Source organism: Anser cygnoides, chromosome 2 (genome assembly GCF_040182565.1).
Source record: "Anser cygnoides isolate HZ-2024a breed goose chromosome 2, Taihu_goose_T2T_genome, whole genome shotgun sequence".
NCBI classification, from domain to species: Eukaryota; Metazoa; Chordata; class Aves; order Anseriformes; family Anatidae; genus Anser; species Anser cygnoides.
Genome location: NC_089874.1, coordinates 78530929 through 78558098, shown reverse-complemented (window position 1 = coordinate 78558098; position 27170 = coordinate 78530929). Strand labels below are relative to the sequence as shown.

Here is a 27170-nt window from a genome sequence, read left to right as displayed (position 1 = left end):
GCCTTATACAAACCAAAAATGCAAGTCACTGAACATTTTTAGTTCAGCTCTAGATGATTTTGCAGCTTCCAGGACAGTGAGGGTTCATGGCTGGCTGTTCTGAAGTGCTTTTGGTTTTTGGTCATGGTTGCTTGCTGCAGTTTACATAATCAACTAAAGCAAGTGGTCCTGAATTACTCTTTCTGGTCATGTTTATATAAGAATGAAAATACAACAGGTGAAAAAAGTGAGGTTAGGATTTCTGGAAATGTTCTTTACTCATTAAAAAGTCAACATCCTGCTTGATCGTTATCCAGTTTAAATCAGATTTTCATGGAATAATTGAGTTTGGAAGGGATTGCTGCAGATCATGGGGTACAACCTCCTGCTTAAAGCAGGGCAAAGTCAAAGATAGGTCAGGTCATTCAGAGCCTTACCCAAGTGAACTTTGAAAATCTGTAAGGACGGCACCAGCCTGTTGCAGTGCTGAATCACTCTCATGGTGAAGATTCTTCTTCTCTACCTACCTAACTGGAATTTCCCTTTCTGTAACTTGTGAGCATTTTTTTCTTGTTTTCTGGTGCAAACTCCTGAGAAGAATCTATCTTTGTCTTCTTTATAACCCCCTGCTCTTTTCAGGTAGTAGAAAATTATAAACAGATTCTCCTAAAACACTTTTTCTGCCAGCTAAAGTACAGCTTTTTCAGCCCTCCTTCATAACCTATGTGCTTCAGCTTCTGTACATGCTCCCAGTGGACTTACTCCTGGGAAAAGGCCCTAAAATTGGGCATAGTGTGTCAGATGTATTTTCACGTGTGCCAAGAAGAGAGGAATGACTTCCCTTCAGCCAGCTACAGGCTTACTATACAGCCCAGTTAATACTCATCACCACAACAGCACATGGCTCACTCAGGTTCAACCTGTTCACTGAGACCTTTATTTTTTCTGCAGAGATGCTACCTACACCCATTGGATGTCCTGCTTCTAGTACTTCTTCATGTCAGTATTTGCTTTTGTCCTTATTGATCTTTCTGACATTACTGTTGGACTCTTCCTCCAGGTATTGGTTTTCATCCTTCATTACTACATTCTTGAGAACCTTAATAGCACATTCAACGTCAACAACAACAATAAAAAGGTCTTTTTGCCTTAGCGTCCAAAACTAGATCAAAACCTATTTGTGAAGATGGAAAAAGCCGTTTTTCATGTATATTGAGATTATGATTTCTAGGTGTTTGTTTTTGTTGTTGTTGTTCTTTAATGCATTAAGTTTAGGACAAGAGGGCAATGTAACAGTGTAACATTTTCCATTTTTCCTACTAAATAATGGTAGTTCTATATCACTCAGGTGTTTGGAAAGTTAATTAATTCCCATGGAGATGGAATGTAGGCCTCTGATGCTAATCAAAACTATACTTAACAACTTCAGTTAATCACGTTATGATTACACAAATTATCAATTTTATATCTGTTATTAATATCTAAATAGACATGTGAAGTGTTTCATTCCCTAGGGGTGATATGTAATTCACTGAATAAACCCCTACTATGGGGTAGGAAGCCTACAAAATGTTCAGTGTGGACAGCCTAGGGTGATGGGCCCATGAAGCTCAGAAAATAATGCAGGGTGACTGACCATAGCTGTTGCAAAGAAGATACCTTCCCTTAACACATAAGGGAAAAGTGGGTGGCCCTTATTTCAGATAAGCAGCTATCAGTAGTTGAATGGATCATCTGGTGGTGTAAATGTTTCTCCACTAGTTAAATACAAAAGTGTGAATATCTCCTTGAATTAGCCAGACAAGCATGGGGGCAGTGAATGCATGGCTCAGCCCAAAAAGTAAAATAAAACTATGCTACTAGCAAAAATAAATAAATAAATAAATAAATAAATAAAAATTCAAATAGCAGCAGGTTTGTGCTGGTTTCAACCCATGTATTCCTTCCTGGTGTTGTGACAGTGATCACATAGAGACTGGTAATGAGAATTACATCTGTACTGTGATCCAACCGTATATTGCAATATTGTGTTTATATACTGATTTCAGTTTATTGCTGTATCACTTTTTAAAATCAAAATTCTATGTAACATCAAATAACTTCCAATAAGTAAATTTGATATTAACAAGTGGAATATTTCCACATGTAATACCTCAAAGAATCTGGTCAGAGAGTATTGGACACAGACCAAAAGGTGAAAAGAATGTTTTCCTATGCAATCCTGACTGTAGTAATGAGCTTTTTCACTTTTCCTGAAACCTTTCTTCTGACAGGTTTTGAAGTATTTCAACATCTGTACTTCTAGATATACTGCTGCTTATATTTCAGTCTATCAAAGTTTCTCATTAACATTCATTAACAGAAAAGTCATGTTTGGGAATCTTGAATGTACTGATACTACAAAAATGTTGAGTGGTTTCAAGGACAATGAGAGTTAAAAAAAAAAAAATCCTTCAGGTAAAGATAGGAGTGTTTTCCTAAATTTATGCATTCATCTTTGCCTTTGGAAAATTTACTAGTATCAAGAAAAGTTGCTTCATTGAAAATCAATATTTTACTAGTTCCGTAGAAATTAGAAGGTTGATTTACAGTTTCTGAAAAGAGAAGCTCAACACATCTTTTTTTAATAGTAGAATTCTTAGATATAGCAGAGAACAAGGAACAACAGAAAGGACCACTCTGAGAAAAAGGAAGAAAAAGCCTGGGGTTATACTGGTACTCTGATTATGTGGTGTTGGCCAGACATTTCTTTAAGACACAGGTCTCTTAACAGCACAAGTAATTTCTGTTATTTATATCCTCCTCTACTAAAAGCAGAACGTTAAAAAAGTTGACATGGACATAGAAAGCAAAAGCCACCTAAGTCTGGCTTCCATTTCAAGGTGCTCCACCTATGATTGGGGGTTTTAACAGCTTTGAAGCTACTGTTTGATAAAGAACTCATCACTTTCTCCACCCTGGCTCTCCAAATTGGATCTCCACAAGATGTATCCACAATGGTTTTTTTGTTTGTTTGTTTTCTGTTTTAACCAAAAATAGTAAATTTTAGCTCTACTAAACAGGATGAAATGCCGTATTGTTTAAATGAGTCATGAGTCTTATCTTCAATTCAATCGCTATTAAGTAGCTGAGTTTATCCAAGTTTACTGCTTTTGGGGCCATAAGGATCCAGCCATTTTTAGATTGTGAAATAAATAGCAGATGACAATTTTTACATTAAATATCTCCTTTTTAAACTACCAGAAACAACATAATACTACATTAATTCACAGGGTTCCCCAATGCCTTCTCACTAACTTAAGGCTGCATTCTCTCTGTCTTGTTTTAAGATGCAATTCAGAACACATCTTAAATCTTTATATGTTATGTTCAACCTGCAAGAAGCATTTTATGGATTTAAACAATATGATGGGCTTTTTGCTACAGAGTTCTTATGCACAGTTTACTGCTGCACTGTGTACAGTAAATATATAATTTACTTGCTTTAGTCTATATAAATGATTTGTTTGCTTAATGTGTTGGAAATAATTTGATATATTATAGTTACTGTTGTCACCACATTACTACAATAAGCAAGATCTATATCTCATTTGGTCTTCTGGAAACAATTTTTAAGTAAATGCAGGTGTTTGCCTCTTTATTTTTTATGCTATTTTACAAGTTGTAAAATATGTAACATAGTTGTTTGCGTATGCCATAAAAAAGACTTTAGAAAGACATATTTTTGACTAACTAAACAGTCTGTCTTGTTTATGCTATCATTTCAGTCACACTATGCAATTCATACTCTCAGCAACATATGGCATATTAGACAAATGTAATCCATACAAAAGGTATAAAAATGACCGTAAAAAAAATCTGACCTCAAAACAATATAATCAAGCTTTTATATAATCTTTTGTCATCTTCATGCATCCAATTTAGAACCCCTAGAATGAGATATGCATAGTCCTGACATTTCATATAAGCAACATCACAGAATGTTTTCTTTCCTACTAAGAATACAAAACTCACTTCCACACCAAAAGTATGGAGACATAGATATTTCTTATAATTATGAACAGTCTATTGGCCTAACAACACTCTTTATACCAGAAAGATCAGACTACCTACCCTGCTACAAGTTAGAATTAGGTAGCTCGTGCGTGTGTCTGTGTGTGTAGTCATCATCATAATGAAGTGATAAGAAATATTCCCATCTCGTGAGAGGTCAATATGGTGTTACTCCCCCTTTCTGTGGGAAACAAAGATTCATAGAAACAAATGACTTCCAAAACTGGCAAACATAGCTCCTCACACCAACAAGCTAAATGTGCCACTTGCTCAGGGGCAGGAGGTGGAGGGGTCAGGGATGGAGGGGTGAGGTTCAGTGTGGGAAGAAGAATGTGTGTGTTGAGGGGAAGATGTTATTTTTATTTCTGTTTCTCACTTTTCAACCCACCACATCACTTATGAACATTTTCCATTAATTTTATGTAATAATTTTAAGAGAACTTGAACAGCAGAGTACATAGCATTGCTTGTCACTTTATTTGTTCAAATCATTGCTGCTTTTCTGTTCAGTAGACACTCTAAGATTTCAGGTCTGAAGCAAAAATGACCTCAGATCCTCAAGTTATTCACCCATTAAAAAAAAAAAAAAAAAAAAAGCAACTAGGGGATTTATCTCTGTAGCAACGCAATTTTACAAGGATATATTCAGATGTGTTAAATGTAACACACCCTATTCCTGTGTTTCTCTGCTTCATTAAGAACACAGCTTCCAAAGAGTATAACAGCTAAAGTATTAACGACAGACAATCTACAGCTTCCTAAGCAAATAATTTGTCTGTGGGAACATATATGAATTAGTCTGTCAGGAAGACAAAAAGTAAGAACAGGTTTTTCGAAGCTTTTAAATTTTTAAAGAAATTTTTGACCAAGTGTAACACCTGGTATCAACTTTATTGAGGCATGACATAAAGATTTAGCATTGGCAGAAGATCCAAGGGAGACTCAGAGCAACCAGAGGTTAATTTAATTGCTGTAAGGAATGTGGCCATAAACACTACTGCTTAATTATAATCCATTAGCAATAAATAAATAAATAAATAAAAATGGTGTAGCATCTTGCAAATGAGTTTTGTATTTCTTACAGCTTAAGTTCAGATGTAATTTCTTGTTACTTACACAAGGAGAACATGACTAGCATTGTTCTATAATAAGTTAGTAAATCAAACCTATAGCCTTGCTGTTTCACTGTTGTATTATATGAGTCTTAGAACAGCAATTTACTTTTTGTCCCACTGTCTTCCAGGTTCTCTGAATTTTAGACAGTAAATAGCTGGGATTTGTAATATGAAGCCTGCAAGCTAGCTGCACTTTAGAAGGCTTTTATATTCAAATTCCAATGAATTCTACATGAGCAGAGAGACAGGGAACCTAAGCAGCCTTTCTTCTGCTCCACAGAACTGGGCACTTCTAGATCTCATCAAATTAAGTGCAGGTAAGAGAAATGGAGAAATAAATTCTAGATGAATCCAACACAAGGGAAAAGATAGCTAGGATGCAGTATGGGCAAAGGAGTGAATCAGCTCAAAAGAGAATCTTAATGTGTTTCCAGCTGCTGGGTTTGATGAGCACCCTTGCTTTTTCTCCACCATTGCCTTTCACGGCTGGTCCTTGAAATTTTTGTTCACATATAGAGCTCAGCAGACAGCAACAGAAAGAGGGAAAGAGAAAAGACAAGTAGGAAGTAACTGATGAGTTCAATGAGCAGGAGCAGAAGGCATCCTTTGCCAGTGTCTCAATGTTTAGCTACTACTCTAAACACTACTATACTTGAGTGATGCTGAACTGCCTTTGAGCTTTGCCCATCGCCTTTCTCAAATGACTTCAAAGCAGAATGTATTTCAAGACTACTTTAACACCATGTGGATTTTGAAGCATCTAGAATGTTTCTCCTCTTTAAACAAAATTATCCAAATAATAAAATAGCTAGTGCTAAAACTGTGTCCAATTTACATAATTCTCACATATCTTCCTGCTTTGTGATAGCTTAAGAAAAGCCATACAGGGACAGAATGAAGTTTCACGTTGCCCTGTGGAGGAGTATCCCTCCAGTAAAGGGATAAATAGTGCCTGAGGAAATATAAAATAGGGCAGTCATAAAAAGTTTGTACCACACCCTATCCATAGTGCTCCAAACATCAGCTATTTTCAGCTTGGGGGACTTTCTTATATGGACATAGTTCCATATATGCTATTACTTCTATAGATTTCCATTTACTTGCCCTGTCTCTGCTTGAATTCTAATGGGCCATGAACTGTTTTCTGCCTCTGTATTAAAAATAGATTTTGGCCTATTATTTTTCTTCTGGGTGCACACACCCTTCAGCAGCAGTATATGTGCATCTTATTTCTCTTAGCAGAACTCAAAATGAATATGCTTTTGTTTTCTAGTATGTAGCATTGTGAGTGTGACACTCACAAAAAGACAAATTTTAAGAGAATATACTGTTTAAATGTTGATACATCTGCACTTGGATAGTTAGCTTAATATCTGTAAGAAACCACTGTTATGGACATTATGGACTTATATAGAAGTATAAACAGTATTAGCAATTGCAAAAATACATCCCGATTGGCAACAGTCAGAAAATTTTCGCTCTCCTCTCTTCTTCAGTCAAAAATTCTGAAGTCAGAATGAAGATGCATTGTACAAAATGAGTCTTCTTCTGAATGAAGTGTAGAAACACTGTAAATCTTTACTTATAGCACCTGCTTAAACATTAACTACTGGCTAGGATACTGAAGTAAATGAACCTGAACATATTAAGATTTTCTGATACAGTTTCAACTATCTTCATTACCTAGGGAAGCTTTCAGCAGGAGGCTGGACGTCATAAACTCCAGATATCCCTTTAAACCTAAATTAGTCTATGATTCTAGATGTTTAAATAAGAAAAAATATATAAAGAAGACTTCAAATGCTGATCTGTTAAGACACTATCCCATGTTCAAAATTGCCAGGTTTTATTCAGACTAAGTAGTCTTGACATCAGGTTATGAAATTGAATATGTAGGTACTGTAGAAGAAAAGCTTTGTTTTCAAGTCCTTATCACTCTAATTAAATGAGACATGTAAATAGCTATAGTGTAAGCAGGGCACAGAGTGGTGAACTGAATTAATCAAGTGTTCAAAAGTAAAGCCCATAAACAGAATGCCAGACAGTGCTTCAAACAAGGTTTCAAGCTGAATTTCTCAAAAGAAAAGAGCATCTAGATGTCAGGGAAACCTGTGAAGTGAAATTTTAGTCTAGGGTCTACAGATTTTTAAAACACAGGTTTATTTATTTTCTTCTCCATAGAAGAGAAGATTTCAAATTTTAAGAATGAAATGCTTCACTGCATGGAAAAGCCACAACAAAATAAAGACTAAAAAAAAAAAAAAAATAAAGAAAAGTGAACTGATGTAAATTGCACAAAACCAGGATAAGTTTCCCCTGGTTATTTGCATATTTATTTGTAAATTTATACTTGTTTGTGAAAACATACTAAGCATAAGCATTCAGCTAGCCTTAATAAATATTGCATCTGCAATATTCAGCATTACTTTTTATTAAAATGTGTATAGCTTGTTACAGGATATTCATCTCCACATTGGCTGAGCATTTTGAAAAAGAATAATGGATGAATAATCAGCAATAGTGCATGCTAACAAGTAGAAAAGTATCTGCAGTACACTAACTGCTGTAGGATCATAGCTATGCTTTGAATACTATTAGTTGTCCAAATATTACTTGTTAGAATGAAATTTAACCCAGCTCTGTTGCATGTCACTGCTTTCCCAGCTAAAACCTTTTCTTTGAAAAATTATATGCAATTTAAATCTCACACAAATTAATCTAAATCTCACACAAATTACGTGTTTGCTGTCAATAATGGTGAGAATCAAATGTGTAGCAAATACTGTTTGTAAACATTGTTATGTCATTCAGTTACCAATTGCATTAATTATCTTGTTCTTCCTTTTCATTTAAGTTCCTCACTACTTTTGTACCACTACTTCTGAAATACTCATTTCTTCAATAAGAAACATAGATCTCTGGTCCTTGCTTGAGATTTACTTGCTTACATCCCTTTCTCTGCAAGTTTTCTTCAGCTTTAGTTTAGTTCAAAATCAGAATTTCATTTAGTAGGGTTAATTAATTAATCAGTTGGTCAAGTTACTACTATATCCCCGGAATCTTTTACTAGCTTTGCTCCTTTATCTACCGCAGAGAACTTCACTGTGAATGACAGGTTTTTGGATGTTACTTGTTAAATGCAGGAAACAGCTATTTATGTGGGTGTAAAAAAAAAAAAAAAAAAGGGTTGATTTTGCTTGCTTGCCATCTGAATGTCTGAATGAACATGGCTTCAAGGCTCTCCTCTCCCAGAAAACCTTACTGTACATGCATATGTCAACAAATCACTAAAGGAATTTTACATGGTGTTTACTTATGTTAATCTAAAGATAATAAATAAGCAATGTGCATTTTATTTTTTTTTTTTTTAGTGTTAATCACAGATAAATCAATGAAAAATCAAAATGCTCATTTTCTTCTTTTCAGTTACATCTGCAAGGAAAGATGGGAACGAATATTGGAAATTTGGACATTTGTAATTCAAGAGGAACGAAGTTTTGAGGAATGGAGTTTTAAATAGAATCTCTGAGCCCAATGGCTTTTTTTCAAAAGCTGCTGTTTTGCCAGGTAAAAGAGATTACGAGTTAATTAAGCATTCTGAACCTGGGAGTCCTTGATGTGATGCTAATAATTCCTTTTTTTTTTTTTTTTTTCCTAACTGCAAAAGTAGATCTGTTCTGTCTACAATATTTACCTTGTAAATTTATGTCATTATGAGCTCAGTTTGTAACTCTCTTGTTGCTTAGAATGAGTATAGTATAAATCAAACTCTTATTCAAATTACGTTTGATGGATTTCATATTAGTTATTAGAACTTATAATACAGTTTCTCCCAGAGCAGCTGATCTGTAGCTTAGAGCAGCAAGTTCTTGTAATTTCTTATGCAACATTTTATGAAAGTGAGTAAACTATAGCTAACAGACATGGCACCTACTGTCATATTCACTTTTCAACTATCCTAGCAGGAAAAAAAAAAAAAAAAAAGGTGCAGATGAGCTTTAAAAGACACAAATCAAAAGCTACCACTGGATAAAGCTGCAGACTTAGATTTCTTTTTCCATTAAATTTAATGAAAAAAAAAAATCTAAAAGAACTGAGTGAAGCTATGCTACTGCTTGTGCAACATAAGGTTTCAACGAAACTTACCGTAAAATTGTGTCATAAAAATAAATTACATGTTATACATATTGTGAATGGTAAAGAAGTATGGTGTAAGCCTACAGATTTTTTGTGTAATTTATTTTACTTAGGATTTTCTGTCTAAATGCATTCTGGCCCCGAGTGCACCATCAGGCCCTCCTGTCCCAGGTCCGGGCCCCACAGCAGCCCCTGGGCCACCAGCCCTTGCCCCACTGAGGCCGTAGCGGGGCCAGGCTCCAACTCCCCACAGCCCTGCCCTGCCCACAGCCAGCCAGGCCCACACATGGGCCCAAGGCCCGGCCTGGCCTACAACCCTTGCTCCAGGGAGGTGCCCAGTACCCGGGGCTGGGGCTGCCCCAGTGCCCTGCTCCTGGCTGGGGCACTGGGACAGGCCCTGCCTGCTGGGCCCTGCCCTGATTTTCACATTCCCAGTGCTTGGCCCCAGGGAACTGCTGGCCCCCTGCTGTGCCCTGGCATATAGTTCTACCTGCAATTCCTGATTTCTGGTTTGAACACAGAATTAGGCACAACTTGTCATATGTCTTCTCAGAGAAGAGTGACATGTGACAATTGTTTAGGGATTTGCAAGAGTCAGCCTCAGTGTTACCTTCTGAACTGAACTCCATAAACTGCCATCTTTGAAGGACACCAGAAGAAACAGTAGGCTTCTCTAAAGTGAACTGCAGGATTGGAGCTTGAAAAACAAACAACAATTAAAATGTAAATAAATAAACAAACTAGGGTCAGCGACTGTCTAATATAACCATATGAATGATAATTCAATAAATGTAGCATTTTTCATTCACCTCTGCTGAAGTCATTTAGTAGGCTGACAAAGTATATTAGTATCATAAGGTGATTTTAACAAGTTTGTATCTCCTGATGAATAAGGGGTTAAAACTACTAAGAATCGTAAATAATATAGATAATTAAGAATGTCTAGGCAAGATGTGCAGAGCAGCGGAACACCAGATAAAGAACAAGAGCCTCGTCCTTGGAGATGTCAGAACAGGACATTGAAACCAGAGATAAAGGGAAATACCAACCATAAAACCAGTACGAACAGGATTTGTGGTTGGGCAACAGGCCAAAATTGCCCACTCAGCAGAAAACTGGACCAAAGTTGAAAAGTACATTGGGAGGAAGACTCGCAGCCTTCCTCTTCAGGACCACCGCCCACCCTTTGACGACCACTACTCAAGGACTAAAAGCAGATCTGCGCAAGCGTAAGGCACCAAGAGACTAATTAGCATGGAAAGCGAGAGTAGGCGGGGATAGGTCATAAATATATATAGGCGCTTACGAAATATCCATCGTTTTGCTGTATAAATTTGGCATGGCTTTTCGTTTCAGTATGCACAATAGGCAGAGAGATCCCCCATGCATCCAGCGCTGCTAATAAAGAATATACCACTTGAAGAAATTGGAATCTTAATCCTTGAATCACTGAGAAGCTCTGTGTGACAGTGCTTTGTGTTTTGAGGAAATATCTCCATCTCCCACAGATGTAAATGAAAACAAAAAATTCTATGCATAGGGTATAGATCAGAAACTGTTTTTCCACACGCAAAGAAATATGATGGGGATGAGAAGGATGGTATGAAAGCCAGGTTCTGGAATTTATTGAACAATTAATAAAGTGTTTTTGTTTGCTTGTTTGTTTTTAATTTATTGAAATTCATAAAGTTATCTGAGATATATGCCTGAAAGACCATGAAAAAGCATTTGTATCATGTGTCAATGGTACTATCTATCTTTAAGCTTACCTGCCACTCATGGAAGCAATGACTACATCTCTTCCTAAACTGGAATATGAGCAGTCTGTAAGATAATGTCTTACATGAATTTTATACAGGTGTGAAAAGGATACCTTGAACATAAACTCCAACTTGGTTCACCCAAGTGGAAGTAATTTAATTACAGTACACATCACGATTTTAAATTAATTAAAAAAAATAATAATAATCCTTAATGTTCAACTAGCCTATTTTTTCCCATCTGCATAGAAACATCTGTGAACAGAATTTTTTAAAGCTTGTATTTTCATTAGTATGTGAACTTTGACTGGCTTATCATCTAAAATATGATTCCTGAAATCAAAATCCAGACAACTTGAATGTGTACAATTAATATGAAGTTTACAAGTTATGCTTACATAAACATGTAAAATAAAACAAACAAAAAACAACACAAACTCACTTTCTTAATAAGCACGTTTCAAGACAGCATGAACTTTAGTTAAGTTCTGCACAGTGGTTCTATTTGTTATACATTTTATCAATATTCATTCATAATATTATTTTTTATAATTTATTGTATATTAATATTTAATATAATTTAAAAAGGAAAAACAGTGCTGATTGTTCATCAAAACAAAATTGTGTTGAACATTTAACAACTGCATTATATAACTTTCAATCCTTTTTACTTCATACTGGCCCTAGCCTTGTGCCATGGATATTGTACAGTACCTAAACTCTTGATGAATACTCGGCTTTAATTTGACCAAAATTGAATCTGGTTTGTGTACTGAGTTCACTTTGCAGTCCACTCAAAGCTTTTTAACGTGGTCTATCATGAAACTCTTTCAAAAGTTCACTTCCAATAGAAACTAAAACAGTACTGTAAAAACACCCATAAAAAGCTAACATTTCAGATATCAGTAATAGCAATAATAAAAAATAAAAATAAAATGCATTGGCAGTATGTAAACCAATATTAAAAATTTTTTTGATCTTGCAGAGCTGAAAAAGTAAGCATATTTTTATATTTCTGATGTTATGGGATCAAGATACATAAACTTGAACTATGAAATTATCATAAAGGTAATAAAAAGAAAAATTAGATTCTCAGTTAAAACAACACAGTTACCAAAACTAAGAAAAGATTAGGAGTGTGAATATGGAACATTAAGCAATAAATAAAAATGATACACTTGACAAATGTTGTAAGAATCAAATTAATGTTTTGTCAATGGATGTAATAAGGAGAAAAGGACCAATATTAATAATTAATAATTATTATTAAAGAGGTAAAATTTTATAATAAATCTAAAATGAGAATAGACAAAACACTAAAGAAATATTCTGTAAACATCACCAATTGCATCTATCTCTGTTATACGGCAATTCCAATGATGGATATCAATGTATATATTTCCAAAGCTACCCCCAAACTGTCACACTTCTACTCACAGAACCACTGCAAATGCAATAGTTTTATTCACATGGATATGTAAGTATATTATATATACTTTAATTTGTAAAGATTGCAATGGAATTAGCATTTTAGTTTGGCAAAGAAGTGTGCTTTCAAAGTGATTATTACCTTTATGGAGCTTTGGTCATATCATAGACTTAATTTGGAGGATATGAACTGAAAAATTAATCCAGAAGGTGAAATAGGAGCACACCTAGGCAAACCTTGGTTTGTCTGTGCACCAAGACATTTGGTGTTTTCATTCAGACTGGATCTAATCCAGAGGATAACCCTCCAAAATGACCATAGTGGGGACACATGCTTTTCCGTACCAATGGTTCATCTAATAGCTCCAATCCCACTGACCTGCATTACTTTTGAACATACACAAAGGGTACTAGACAGCTGAGACAGTACTAATATGTTTTGTTTTGTTTTTTTTTCCTCAGAACTTGCAGTAACACAGGCTATATTTGCAAACCTGTAACTTTTGAGCATTCAGTGGGAAACAACTTCCCAAGATTAAACAAGAGATAGAATGCAATAAATTTTATTTTTTGGAAATTAAAAATGTTTATAGAAAAAGTGGTTATCATGCTTCATGACGCAAATTAGATTGTTTCAAGTAAATTTTAGCATCTACTTTAAACTTAGAAGAATATGATATTATAGATAGGAAGTTTAGGGCAAAATATTGCTACCAAAGTGAAGTAAAAAGAACAAATATTGCAAATACCGATTAAATTGTACAGTTTTTAGCTATATAAGCTTTGAAATAATAACATTAATTTGTACCTGAAAATAAAGTGAATGAGATGAAATTAGGAAAAAAAAATAAAGAAATAGACAGAAGATGATTCAATGAGAAAAATATGATGTTTATGTCATGACATTTTAGAGGGTTTGCATTATTGATGATGCAAGATGCTACAAATGTTGCGGGGAAACTTTTCCTTCTCATTTTGCAAATGAAATATCTCAAGGAAAAAAAAGAAAAAAAAAACTTTGTTGCTGTTGAAAACCTGGCAATATTTGCCTTAGTAATATTTAGCAATTCACAAATTACAGGGTGGCAGCCATTACAGCTATGATAATCACAAAAAATGTAGGAAGCTGTTGTCAGTAACTAACGAAACAGTCATAGTTAATGAGTATGCTTTTCTGATAGCAAGTCTAAACGGTGACTGTTGCCCCATTTGTATTAAAATTACAATAAAAACATTCTGGAGTATCTGTGAGAGGCCAAATGCATAAATGACTGAAGTAAGTAAAATGTTACAGCTTCAGAAAGGATAGCAGTGAAAGTAAATGATTAAAAATCATACCAATGGACAAAAAAAAAAAAAGGAATTAGCTTAAAAAAATCTAAGTTCTTACTCTACTGTTCATAGACTAGATGTTTTATCTCTATGAGCTTTTCTGCTTCAGTGGTATCATTTAACTAAGTAGAGGTAATGTGATTTGCCACCAGTGTATTTTTGGCTGGCTTTCAATGTCTACATCCTCCTGGATAGCTTAATTTGTAGTCTGTAGTCCAATTCCATGAAGATTGACCTGATTTTCTTGCACCCTGCTACAGAATAGTCCAGATATCCAGACCTACATTCTCCCAGGAAGGCATGATGCAATTCAGATCTGGATGCAAACACACTGTCATGATTAATTCCACAACAACAAGTAGATAGGTTGTTTGAGGAGACAAGGATCGACAATTTTACCAATTCACTAGCTGTATAATTACAAGAATGTATTAATATATCATCAAGTGCAATATTCCTCATACCAGAGGAATTCAGAAATTAGGATTTACCAGTCCTGGGGCTCCAGAAATGGCAATTATTACTTAATTACTTAATTATTACTGTAATCAAAGAAAAATTGTCCTTTGACGATGGACAAGGCTATGACCTTAACACATAGATTGTATCTGGCAGTTAAAAATCTATGATTTTTTCAAAATATTTTTTACACAGCAGATAATGCAAGGTTACCCTACTGAAATATATATTCCTCCTAATGTATAGGGAGTTAGTACAAAAAGCGCATGGCTTCTCACTAGTATTATTTTGACAGTAGCTTTCAGAATTTCTACCTTTGCATCAAGTAAGCAAAGTATTTATTCTCAATTCAGATATCACAGATAGTATGTTAGTGTCCCATGTACAGAACTTAGTACAGTAGTGTGATGCTTAAATAGAAGGTAGCTAAGAAAAAAAAAGTTATAAGCTAAGCCTAATTAGTTTCCCCTAGGATATATCAATAAAGTGAGCTTAAAATTCTCACTGCTGTTCTGGGTTAATGTAAGAGTAACATCATTGTATTCTCAATGATGTTCATAACCACGATAAAATAATTCTATTTCTTAGGCAAAGAAAAGTTGAAAAAATAGGTTTATCCATTTATTTAGTCAGGTAATAGCAAATTAAATATTAATCAAATGTATATCAAAAATCACAGGTAATATCAAACAACAGTGAAAAATCTGCAAACGTTCATGATGTTAAGAGATGAATTGGTCTTACATATCAAAGGAGCGTATCATAGAAACAGTACGAAAAAGAGTCTACAGGAGTAATTCAAAGTATTCTATTGCCAAGATTCTTGATCTTTCATTGTTGTAATGCCACATTTTTTTTTTCAGTCAAACAGACTTGAAGTAAATGAATTCATGTTGGTTGAATTCATAACACTCAATAAAAACTTTATAATACATAATTTAAATATTATTTAATAATTAACAACCCAATTATTAAAATAATAATCTGATTGAAGACTTTATGCCTCTTGCAGACTATGGTAGCAGAAATAATTCAACATTGAAATAAAATGGGACTTAAACCTACTGTGTGGAAAAATATTTGCTTATAGAAGAATCAGATCATATGGTTGACACTTTGTGCTTCAGATTCTATAAATTTTTATCAACAGTTTGCTGTTATGGTGCTTAAATTGATGAAAAAATGGCCTCAAGATATGGAAAACTCTGCATTCTGTACCACATACATTTGGTGGCTTCCTATAGATCATTATCAGTAGTCTACATACATAATGGCATATCACATTGCAAAGAATAATGCCCCATTTCTTCTGGAGGACAGATTTGTCACATTTTAAAGTCCAATACTTAATTTATGTTCAGTAAATTCATGAACTTTCAGACTAGACATAAAGGAGGCCTTAAAAAACATTATAGATATCTCTATGGTATCCACTCTCTGCTGATTAAATACTAACGTTACATCTACCACTACACACAATCACGAATAGATTTTGTGCTGAGAACTTCCCAGTGTTTAAAAATGAAAATCAAGAGATAATAAGATGCATGAAAATTGGATCACATACTATTTTCTCACTGACCTTCTCTTACAGAATGGTTGGAGGCAAGACAAGAATAGAATGAGATCAATTACAAGAGGTTGAAGATTTATCTTTTTAACAGAAGTTGAAAATAATATGCCTATGAGCTGCTAGTATTTGAACTTTCTCAGGAAAATACTGAAAATTCAGGTGACTTAAAATTATCTATGTTTGTTCTCCATCACAAAGCTACATAAAAAATATTAGAGTGGATGTTATTTCTATCACTGTATCATGACTCCAAAGGGACTGTCCCTGAGACATGAAAAACTAGAAGATGTTCTTTTAAACAACTGAAAACGCATCTTAGTTTAGAATCACAGAATGACTTGGTGACCTTAAAGTTCCAACCCCCCTACTATGGACAGGACCATCTTCTGCTAGATCAGGTTGACCAAAGCCCCATCCAATCTGGCCTTGAACACTTCCAGGGATGGGGCATCTCAGCTTCTCTGGCCAGCCTGTGCCAGTACCTCACCACCCTCTGAGTGAAGAATTTCTTCCAAATATCTAACCTAAACCTACCTTCTTTCAGCTTAAAACCATTACCCCATGCCCTACATGTGCTTGTGAAAAGTCCCTCTGCTTATAAGCTCCCTTTATAGGAACTAGAAGGCCTCTAAAAGGTCTCCCCAGAGCCTTCACTACGCTGAACAACCCCAGCTCTCACAGCATTATTTGTAGGAGAGCTTCTCCAGCCCTCTGATCGTTTATTTTTGTGGCCCTTCTCTGAACCCACTCTAACAGGAACATGTCTTGTGCTGGTGGCCCCAGAGCTGGATGAAGTACACTAGGTAGAGTCTCACAAGGCTAGTTAGGGAACTATATGGGAATCAAAAGGTTCAACTTAAGGAGGTTTTGTTTCTAGGGCTAAAGAACGGAATGGAAAGGAAAGGAAAAGAGATTATTCTTTCAATTGTCTTACCCTTTGAAAGTATCCAGTCACCTTCAGGATCTGTATTAATAGTGTTTGCATCAAATTCCCTCCCAAAAAATCTATCGTCAGGTCATCAAAAATCTTCATAACATATTAAGCCATGATAGGTAAAAATCAAGTGTAGAGAAACAATAATAAGACACCTATTAACAGGTCATTAATGTCATCATAATTATGATCATTATTGTAATCTGATCTATTGTTTTTGAGATATATCATCTCACTAAATTAAAATGAGAGAAAAAAAAAAGAAAAAAGCAGGTTCCTAAGACCAGTTATCAGTATATGTACATCATTGCATTTAAAAAGTAAAGAGAAACGACCATTCTCTATCTCTACCCAGAGATGTTTGCATGCATGAAGAAAGCAAGCACGTGATCAAGTGTGTAAACAGAAAAACCTCAGGGCTCATTAAATTTGTAGTGATTTGTGATGTTCAGCGTAGACTCTCACTGTTTGGTTTCCACAACCTGTAAGAGATTAATATAAACATAAAATAAGAGGCTAAAGCACCAAAATTGTGTTTAATATGAAAGGGGTTAATTAAAAGGGATGCATAGTGCATTTCATTCATAGCAAAATCACACCATAGAACAAGTAGCGGAGAAAAGAGATCACTGTAGTTAGTGCTTTGTTCTGATGACCCTGGTCAGATAAGTCTATCTATTTGCCATAAGATGAATAACTACTAATTTTGCAGATTTCTTCTCTGAATAGTCATTATACTTTTTAAAATTCTTTCTATGGAACACCAGCTTCAGATATACTATTATACAGATATACCAGCTTCAGATATACTATTTAAGGGAAGGATTCTCCTTGTAAACTTACTTATCTACAAAACCAATAGAACAAGAATGGGAAGAGAGTACTCAAACTCTCTTAGAAACTCAAACAATTGTATGTAGGCTTATATGGAAAGCTTCACTGACTTGAAATAATTTGAAGGAAAAGACGTCTTTCCCACTTTGCTCAGTACTTCTACCATTACAACAAAATCTCTCAACCACCAACACTTCAGTTTACAGCTTGTATGTCATGCCCTCATTGTCAGTGAAACCTAGCAGCCTCTGCTCATCTTTTTCTTTCATATACTATTCTGAAATTAAAGAGCTGACTAAGAATAACTCATACTGCCATAAGAAGAGTCCTTAATCAGTGAAAGGATATTATAAACCCAAATATATGAAATTTGAACATAATAAACCTGTTTTATTATCTATGAGAAAATATACTCTTCTGTAGCTCAGAAAAAAAAATCTGTTATCAAAACCCTTTGCATATTCAGCTATAAATCCAGATAACCTGTGATCCTACCTAATTCAGATGCAATACCCTCAACAAAGCTGATGAGACAACCGTAACACATTTTAAAAGCTTCCATACTTGTTTGCTGCTCCCTGTTTTCTGTTACAAAGAAACATTTCTGTTAAGAAACACTTCTAATAAAATAAAAAATAACCATAGCAAAGCTATGACAACAAGGAAAGAAATGGGAGAAGGAATAAGTTCAGATTTATTTCTGAGTATTTTTTATGAAGTTTAACAGTGTTAATATCAAGCCCATGCACTTCATTTTTTCTGGTAAATATCTGTACAAGGGTCAACATCCATCACCACAAGTATTAAGTCCTTCAACACTGAATTATATATACACGTTAATAGAAAATTCACAATGTAAAAGGAAGAGCTACAATTCTAACCTTGAACACATACATAAAAAGCATTCATTGAACTCATTTGAACTCTAAATTGATTTTTACTAAACATCACTCAAGGCTAAGTGAATTTTAGTTAAAAAGTTACTATGGTATCATCTGTCCCTCTAACAAGGATGTCAAAAATAGCCTCTGGTCTACTTCCAACTGAGCCCTTATCTTTTGCAGCAACCCATCTGCTGTAACATCAATGAAAATGGATTTTTTTTTCTGAGTATATTTAAAATGCATTGACAATTATTTTAGGTATTGCAATATGCATGTGTATTAAATCTGCTTATAACTTAATGTTTGTAAGTGAAATACAGACAACAAAAAGAATCTTTTTGCTATGGTCCATGAAATTCATTTAGGGAAGATTTGTAGAACAAAGTCATTTTAAGAGTTCCTTTTCTTTGATATCTGACACTGTGAATAGAGTGACTAGTTTCTCTAAGTGTAAATTAAAAGGGAGGTAAAGAAATCTCCTGGAGGTATTGAGTCAGACTTAAACCAACCATACACATATGGGAATTAGGAATTATGTGCATTTTCATTTCAGCTAAAATTTATATTTGTAATATTTATTCTATGGTTTGTAAACACAACAAAGAAGACAAGACAAGAGGTAACAAGCACATTGTCTGAACGTAAGGAAACACTCTTTAGTACAAGGGGCTGACTGAGCACTGAAGCAGATTACTCCCAGACATTGTGGAGATGTTCAAAAGCCAACTGGACATGATCCTGGGCAAGCCTCTACATTGTCTTGTTTGAGCAGGGCTTTTAGACAAGATGACCTCCAGAGGTCCCTTTCAAACTCAGCCATTCCATGACTATGCAAATGAAGAGAATGAATTAGGGGATTCAAGTAAAGCAAGGAAAAGGAAAAATGGAGGGAAATCACAGCATACCTGTCAGCTACAGTCACTGGTCTGGAAGATCAGCAATGTAGGGATTAATTTCACTTTTTTTCCCAGCTTCCTGAGTATTTTTAAATGAAATTTGCTCCTCTGCTCTTCAGAATTTTAATGTATAAAAGAAAGAATATTTATCTGTCTTACTAGCTTGTTGATTAATTCATACACCTGGAGGTATTTTACAGAAGCATCTAAAGAACTACTAAATTGGCTACCAATAAAATGAGTATGATGTAGTGGTAGTAAAACTGAAATAGAAGTGAAAACGAGAGCAGCAGTGGGAGCAAAAGCATATTTTGAAGATTTGGCTGTACAGCTGAAGGTCTTAGTTTCTTTCTTCAGTGCTAACCAGAAGCATAACATAGAATCATAAAATGATTTGGGTTGGAAGTGACCTTAAAAATGATCTAGTTCCAAACCCCCTGTCACAGGCAGGGACACCTCCCACCAGAAGAGGTTGCTCAAAGCCCCATCCAACCTGGCCTTGAACACTTCCAGGGATAGGGCATCCACAGCTTCTCTGGGCAACCTGTTCCTGTCCCCCATCAACGTAAGTCATTCATGGTCACACATAAATGAAAACAGATTTGGTAAGAGATTTGTGTTTTATTTTAAGATTAAGCATGGGTACATAATAACAATAGCATAAAATATCATCTGTTGCTCTTAGTTAGGAGTAACAATTTCACCTTCAAAGATGATCAGACTACTGGCTGGTTGTCAAGTTAAATGAACAGATGATGGGTAGTATCTTTTGGAAGTACTTTTTTGGAGTACTCCTTTTATGAGTACTTTTACCTATTTGTTGCTCCCCCACCTTTTTTTTTCTTTTTTTTTCCAGAATCAGAAAAATGAAGGACCACAAAAAGAAAAACAGCTCATTGTTAAATATCTTCATATTCAGGAAAAAAAATGTCTATACCACTTTTCCAGTGTAATTTTGCTGCAGGGTTTTTCAATGTCAGAGTTGTTTTATTAACTAAAAAAGACATTTGAGTCCAATATTTCTGAAGTGATCCGTGGCAACTGCCCATTATTCATAGAAAACACAATGCAATTCAAATTATCTTAGCCTGTCTCTCACTGAGTGAACCCTGAGCTACTGACTGAGGACAATAGGACTGCTCAGACAAGAAAACAGACCAGAAATGATAAATAAAGGAAAAAAAAATAATAAAGCCATTCCAGTGGAGCAACAGCATTATAAAAATAATAATAATAACATAATAATAATAATAATAAAAATAGTTTCTCAGTTTAAGATGAGAAGCTCCAGGGGCAGAATACTTCATTGGGATGAGGAATGGGAGCACAGGTAGGGCGGAACACTTCAAAGCAAAGGAAATCTGTCATGCCATAGCTGCAGATGCTTAATGAAGCCTCTGGTACCAAGAATGGTCCTGGCAAGATATTTTACCTCCCCATTTGTAAAACATGGATGATTACTTCCCTTGTCATTTGTTGCTATCAAAAAAATGTTCATATAAGGATAATCCACCTGCATTTATTTCTGAAACAGTCATCCTCCCAATATTTTGACTTTATGAATTATTTCAAAAATACAGAAGGAAAATTCTGACCCAAACTTCAAATGAAACAATTTAGAAAACATTCTTTACAAATAAGATAAAAGACAAGCTGGGTAACAACAACTTGCCTGATAATACGCTTTAACCACTATTGCATTCAAAAATATAATCTTAATTATATACTTTACGTAATGTGGCAGGGCCAGACTGCTAGGGACAAAGATGATGAAAATCTGCACAGTTTGTGCTTGCTTTCTACTGTTATACAGTGTTTACTGTAGTCTAGTATATCCAGTTAAGCTTCATACTCTGAGGGAACACTTATCTTCTCTTCCAGTGCCCAGTCAACTGTATTACAATAGAAAAGGGCAATACTGAATAGTGGATTACTCCAGCTGCATAGGTGTTAAAGAGCCACATTTGCCTTATGTTCAGACACACAGATTTCTTATTATGACATTGTTAAAAATTTGGCCTTCTATCCTTGAAATGGCAACCATGTATAGGAAGCTAACATAGAACTCGTGAACTAGGGATAAAGGACATCAAATAACATCAAATTTGAGTACTTCTGTGCGTGTAAACATGCATAACTCACAAACTACAGATACACAAAAGTACTCAAGAAGACTCCTATCACATTTTTAATAACTTGAGAGATTTAATGATATAAGATTTGACTGCCTTGGTTTCTGGGAACTATATACCATGATGGAAAAAGTGGAAAAGTCATAAAATATATAAACTTGTAAGTGATGAGTTTTATATTGGAAGAGGAAATACATATATAGATTGTAGTACTCAGAAAAATATCTCCCTAGTCGCTGCTGTTTTCAGTAACTACATTTGTGAATGACCCACTCTGTCACTATTACTTCAGAAAGAAGTAGAATCACAGTAGGCCCGAAACTTTTCCAGTCTTTTGTTTTGTTTTTTGAACCTGACAAAATTTGATTACACTACACTTGGTGGACGAGCTGTTATCACACAGTTTCTTCTGTGTTTGGTTATTAAAAACAGAAAATAAATATTAAATGTTAAAGCTTATACTGTTAAAAGTGTGATGCTTTCTATTTTTATTTTTTGCTTTATTCTGCTGGGTTGCTTTTTTTTTTTTTTTAAACTTTCCCAAAAATGTCAAGAGAAAAATACACAGGAAGTTTGAAAATACACAGGATATCCCTCGTATTTTCCCCAGTTCCCCATGACAGCCCTATTTCTAAATTGGAGAGAGATGGATTTGAAGGCTGGACCATTCAGCAGATAAAGAATTGACTGGATAGCCGCAACCAGAGTTGTGGTTCACAGCTCTACATCCAGGTGGGGGCTGGTGATGAGTGATGTCCCTCAGGGGTCTATCTTGTGACCGGTGCCATTTAGTATCTTTGTCATAGACAGTGGAATCGAGTGCACCCTCAGCAAGTTTGCGGATGACACCAAGCTGCACTCGACAGAAGGGAGGGATGCCATCCAAAGGGACCTGGACAAGCTTAAGAAGAAGTAGGCCCACATGAACCGCCTGAAGTTGAACAAGTCCAAGTGCAAGGTGCTCTACCTGGGTCAGGGCAATGCCAGACATGAGGACAGACTGGATGAACAACTCATTGAGAGCAACCCTGCGGAGAAGGACTTGGAGGTTCTGGTAGACAAGAAGATCAACATAGGCCAGCATTTTGGGCCCAAAAGGCCAACTGCATCCTGGACTGTTGGCAAGGCCAATGTAGGTCAACAGATGTGACTGTCCCCCTCTGCTCTGCACTTGTGAGGCTCCACTTGGAGTACTGTATCCAGGTCTGAGGCCCCCAGCACAAGAAGAACCTGTTAGAGCAGGTCCAGAGGAGGGCCATGAAGGGCCCCATGAAAGAGGGCTGGAGCACCTCTCCTATGAAGGAAGGCTGAGAGACCTGAAAATGTTCAGCCCAGAGAAGAGACGGCTCCAGGCCGACCTCATTGTGGACTTTCAGTATTTTAAGGGGGCTTGTAAAAAAGATGGAGAACAACATTTTGCTCAGGCAGATAATGATAGGACAATAGGGAATGGTTTTAAACCAGAAGAAGGAAGATTTAAACTAAACGTAAGGAAGAAAAAACTTCACTCAGAGGGTGGTGGGGCACTGGAGCAGGTTGCCCACAATCATACAACAGAATCGCACAACCATTAGGGCTGGAAAAGACCTCCAAGATAGTCTGGTATAACCATCCCCCTATTACCACTATCACCCACTAAACAATGTCCCTAAGCACCATATCCAACTTTTCCTTTAACTCCCCCAGGGACAGTGACTCCACCGGTTGCCTCCCTGGACAACCCATCCCAATGCCTTACTAATCATTCTAAGAAATTTCTCCTAATTTACAACCTGATTTGGAAGATGAGGATGCTCCATCCCTGGAGGTGTTAAGACCAAGTTGGATGAGGCCCTGGGCAACCTAATCTAGCGGGTGGCATCCCTACCCATTTCAGGAGGGTTGGTACTAGGTGATCTTTAAGATCCCTTCTAGCCCAAGCCATTCTATGATTCTATGATCTCGTTAACAAAAAATTCTCAACCAGCAACTCTCTTCTTTTATCCCTTCCCCCACCGTTTAGGAAACTCCCTCAGTATCTAGCTATTTAAAACTATGCAGTTAACTGGGCAATGACAAACCATGTAACTTTACAGAGGTAGAATAATACTCTTTTTCTATTTATTACTTGTTGTAGCCCACATAGTAGATGTTCACAGTAAATACATTCATTTCTCCATCAAAACTCCTGAAAAGCAGGATTGGGTTCTTCATTGCACCCTAGCAGTTTCTGAATTCAACTTAACTGGTTGGCAAAGCTAAAAGCAAAATCTTATAATGTTTAATGCCAAATGAGGAGTGACATTTTTTCTCATATTGCCAGATGTAGAGATTTCTGTCTGTTCTTGTAACATGTCAACTGAAAGAGTGATCTGCAATTAAGGTACAACTCTAACACTGTGGTGTAATCCTTCCCCTCATATTCTCTCTCTTGAGATGTGCTTTGTGCGCATTGCCTGGCACAAACGGACACTATTCCTGATTGTGCTATCAGAATTAATAATAGGAAACAAAATGCCACTGAATTAAGCAGAATTACATACTAATAATTAATACATTAATGTAAATAAACACAGTAAAGATTGCATCCTAGCATGATTAATCTCTTGGACATTGACTACTACTGGCAGGTGAATTACAGTGACTGTGTATAAAACATTTTTTAACATATTTGATTTTTTTTTTAATAATTATCATACCAAATTTCGTATTTGATATTCCCAAAGTATCTTTTTCAGGCTGGACTGGCTGATATAGGTGCTCTTATGTTGAGATTTTAAGTATTTCACTGTGTGCATAGATGACAGCTATTTAATACATCAAGAACTCACATTTCTAAAATTTTCTGTTGCTTAAATATACCTTTGCATGTTATTGTATATGCTATGCCTTTTACAAAGCAGATTCTAAATGAAAGAAGACTTTCTCCTCTTTCTGTCTCCAACTACCAAACCCTTTAAGTTTTCCTCAGAAGTTTTTTTTTTTTCCCCCTCTAGACTTCTATCGATGCTCACAGCTCTTCTCTGGATTTTCTTCATTGGAGAGACATTCTTGAACAACAGTAGGTATTGTAAACTACTATCTGTGCTGAGCACTATTTGTATCTGACATCACAGACCTCTCCTATAATACCAACTGCATGCCCAGATTACTTATCTAGTAGACTCTTCTGTTCTTGAACTTTTAAATACAGTAATACTGACAGAGACACTGCCATGGATCAGAAATGGTACTATGACAACCACCAGATAAACAGTCATTACCACTTAGCTGCTCTCATGCTTTTGGTAGACAACTGCTTTGAAAGCTTATCATGTTTCCTGAACTTCAGTTCATTTTATGCATGTTTTGTGCCTACATTTCAGTTTACCCTCTAAGGAGTAGTGTTTAGCTGAATACCTATTTGTTATTTTTGTACTGATAGTTGGTTATGCTGATGTGCCAGAGTGGCAAACTGAGTGTAAGTGATTTCTCAAGAACAGGGTAGGCAACTTCTGAAGAACAAGACATTGCACAGAACAACAGATACAGATGTTTGGGGGAGTGTGGTATGGCCAACTGCTGGCTGAGAAGAGGGGAAGCCTGGGAGCAGTAACAGGCCTCTTTCACTTGCCACCTTCAGGACATTATAAACTTTCCTCAGTAGAGAGCAAAAAATTAAGTAGACGTCTCCACTGAGGTATACCACCATCAAATTGCCAGAGAAACACAAAAACTGTGTTTTTGTGTTCAGTTACACAAAACTGTACCAGAAATCCCAGTAATCAAAACATTCTGGCTGAACTTGGGCTTTACAGAAAAATCCTTTTGCCCAGCAAAATATTTGTGATTCTTGATAGCTCCACGCTTTGCTTTGAAAACAGGCTGTTTGGTACTCAGCAAACAAGATTTAAAGCCCCTTTTCATGTAGCCTTTGGATGTAACTTTTTAAGTGTTTGTGTCTAAGTATAGTGAATATTTTTGCAAGGACAAGAAAAAGATGTAAATTAGAGCATCTTGGATGATCCTATGGATGTCACCAAGGCTGCACAATTTTTTTGCATCAATCATTCTATTTCAAGTGAAATGCTATAGCATTTCTTTGTAAAAGTGCTTAATTTTGAATATATTATTTTCTATTTGGTCAGCATTTTGTTTTCTGGGATTTGACATAAAAGTACCTGAGAAGATAATTAAGCCTTTTCTTGAATGTCTGAAACTGCAGCTATGCTGAGGGACACAGGACAGTAACAAAATCAGTGCTCTTTAACTCTGCGTATTGGTAAGGAGGTTTGGGGGGGAAAAAAAAAAAACAGTGAACCTGAGTATTGGTAATGGGAAAAATGTGATTGTTGATAACAAATATATACATTAAAGACTGGGCATACTACAAGCCAGAAGGCAAAATATGTTTTTACATTCCTCCAACTACTAATTTTGAAATTTAATATAAAACTATAGGGATTGAACTAATGATTTTAAACAAACAAACAAAAAAAGATTTAAAAAACGAGACACAAACTTAAAAGCTGCAAGACTCCCAGGGCAAATTCAGTGTTATCCTACACAGGAAAATTGAAAATAGTAAACACTGGCAAACAATGTTATTTTCATCTCTGCAGCTAAATGAAATATTTTGTTTCATTACAAGTACAATTTCTTGTCAAAAATCATTTTAGGCTAAGTTTTTCATCCCATTTTCCTTACAACCAGTGCTTAGTTTCACTCCCACAGGTACAGAACTATGGACATTGCACTGTTAAGCACTGTAAAGGCAGATCTGAAGAAGCAAGGAGATTTCATATTGAATAAAGAAGAGAGGGTGGTATCTAGAAAACAGCAGCATTAAGTTCTAGCTCTCATTCCAAAGGAATTGAAATAGGTCATCCCTCCACAGACCATGACTATTTTCCTTTACTGAAATTGTATCCCTTCAAAAACATTGCTAATATTTTTGAGCCTTGAACCCATTGCCCCAAGCCTCACCAGAGAATAACATACATCATGCTGTCCGAAGGATAACTTCCTGCTTTATTTTTAAAAATAACTTTACGTCTGATACTTATAAGGAATTACTTCATTTTTCATTGTGAAAAGACATTTAGTTAAGGGAACTGTGATGCTACCAGCCTCTATTACCTACCCTAGAATGCTTACTAAAAATGCCTTATTTTTATTAATATATTTTAAATTTCAATATTTCATTTAGAGTTGTCAGTGCTCGTACCAAAATAATAAAATAATTGTGTATTAGAGATAAATAATAACAATGAATAATAATGGATAAATAATGATGAATAATAATGAAGATGAAAGACAGCAGTATTTTCAGTTGAGAGACACCACATTCAGAAAAAAAAATCACAATATGTAGTACATTATGTTGTTGACAAAATATTTTATCTTCATTTCCTCAGGTTTCTTTCTGTCTTAATGATAAGTTACTGCCTAACTGGTTACCTACCTCAGAAATGCTGAAATTTTCAGCACTACTAGTGTTTTTGAGGAGAACTGATGGATTTTTTGATTACTTATTATAGTCATCCTGATTTTGTTTTCGTGTAATTGTTAACAGGATCAACTCACAGGTACAGATAATAATAGTGACACAGTATAGATATTTGAAAGTTTTAGCCATGGAATCTGACTTCCCATTTTTACTAAAGTTGCTCAATATTAATAAAGTTGGAATAGGC

General features: G+C 35.5%; 1 long non-coding RNA gene across 2 annotated transcripts in view; it reads right to left on the bottom strand.

Annotated features, from left to right (window-relative positions):
* LOC125180112 (uncharacterized) overlaps positions 1 to 27170 on the bottom strand; it is a 97944-nt gene that overhangs the window by 51435 nt on the left and 19339 nt on the right. The window contains exon 1 of one of the 2 annotated variants that reach the window (XR_007158379.2): positions 9895 to 12834. The exons of the other annotated variant lie outside the window; for it this stretch is intronic. This is a non-coding gene — a long non-coding RNA (uncharacterized lncRNA). Of the gene's footprint in view, positions 1 to 9894; positions 12835 to 27170 lie in introns of those variants that run through there. 2 annotated transcript variants of the gene reach the window in all.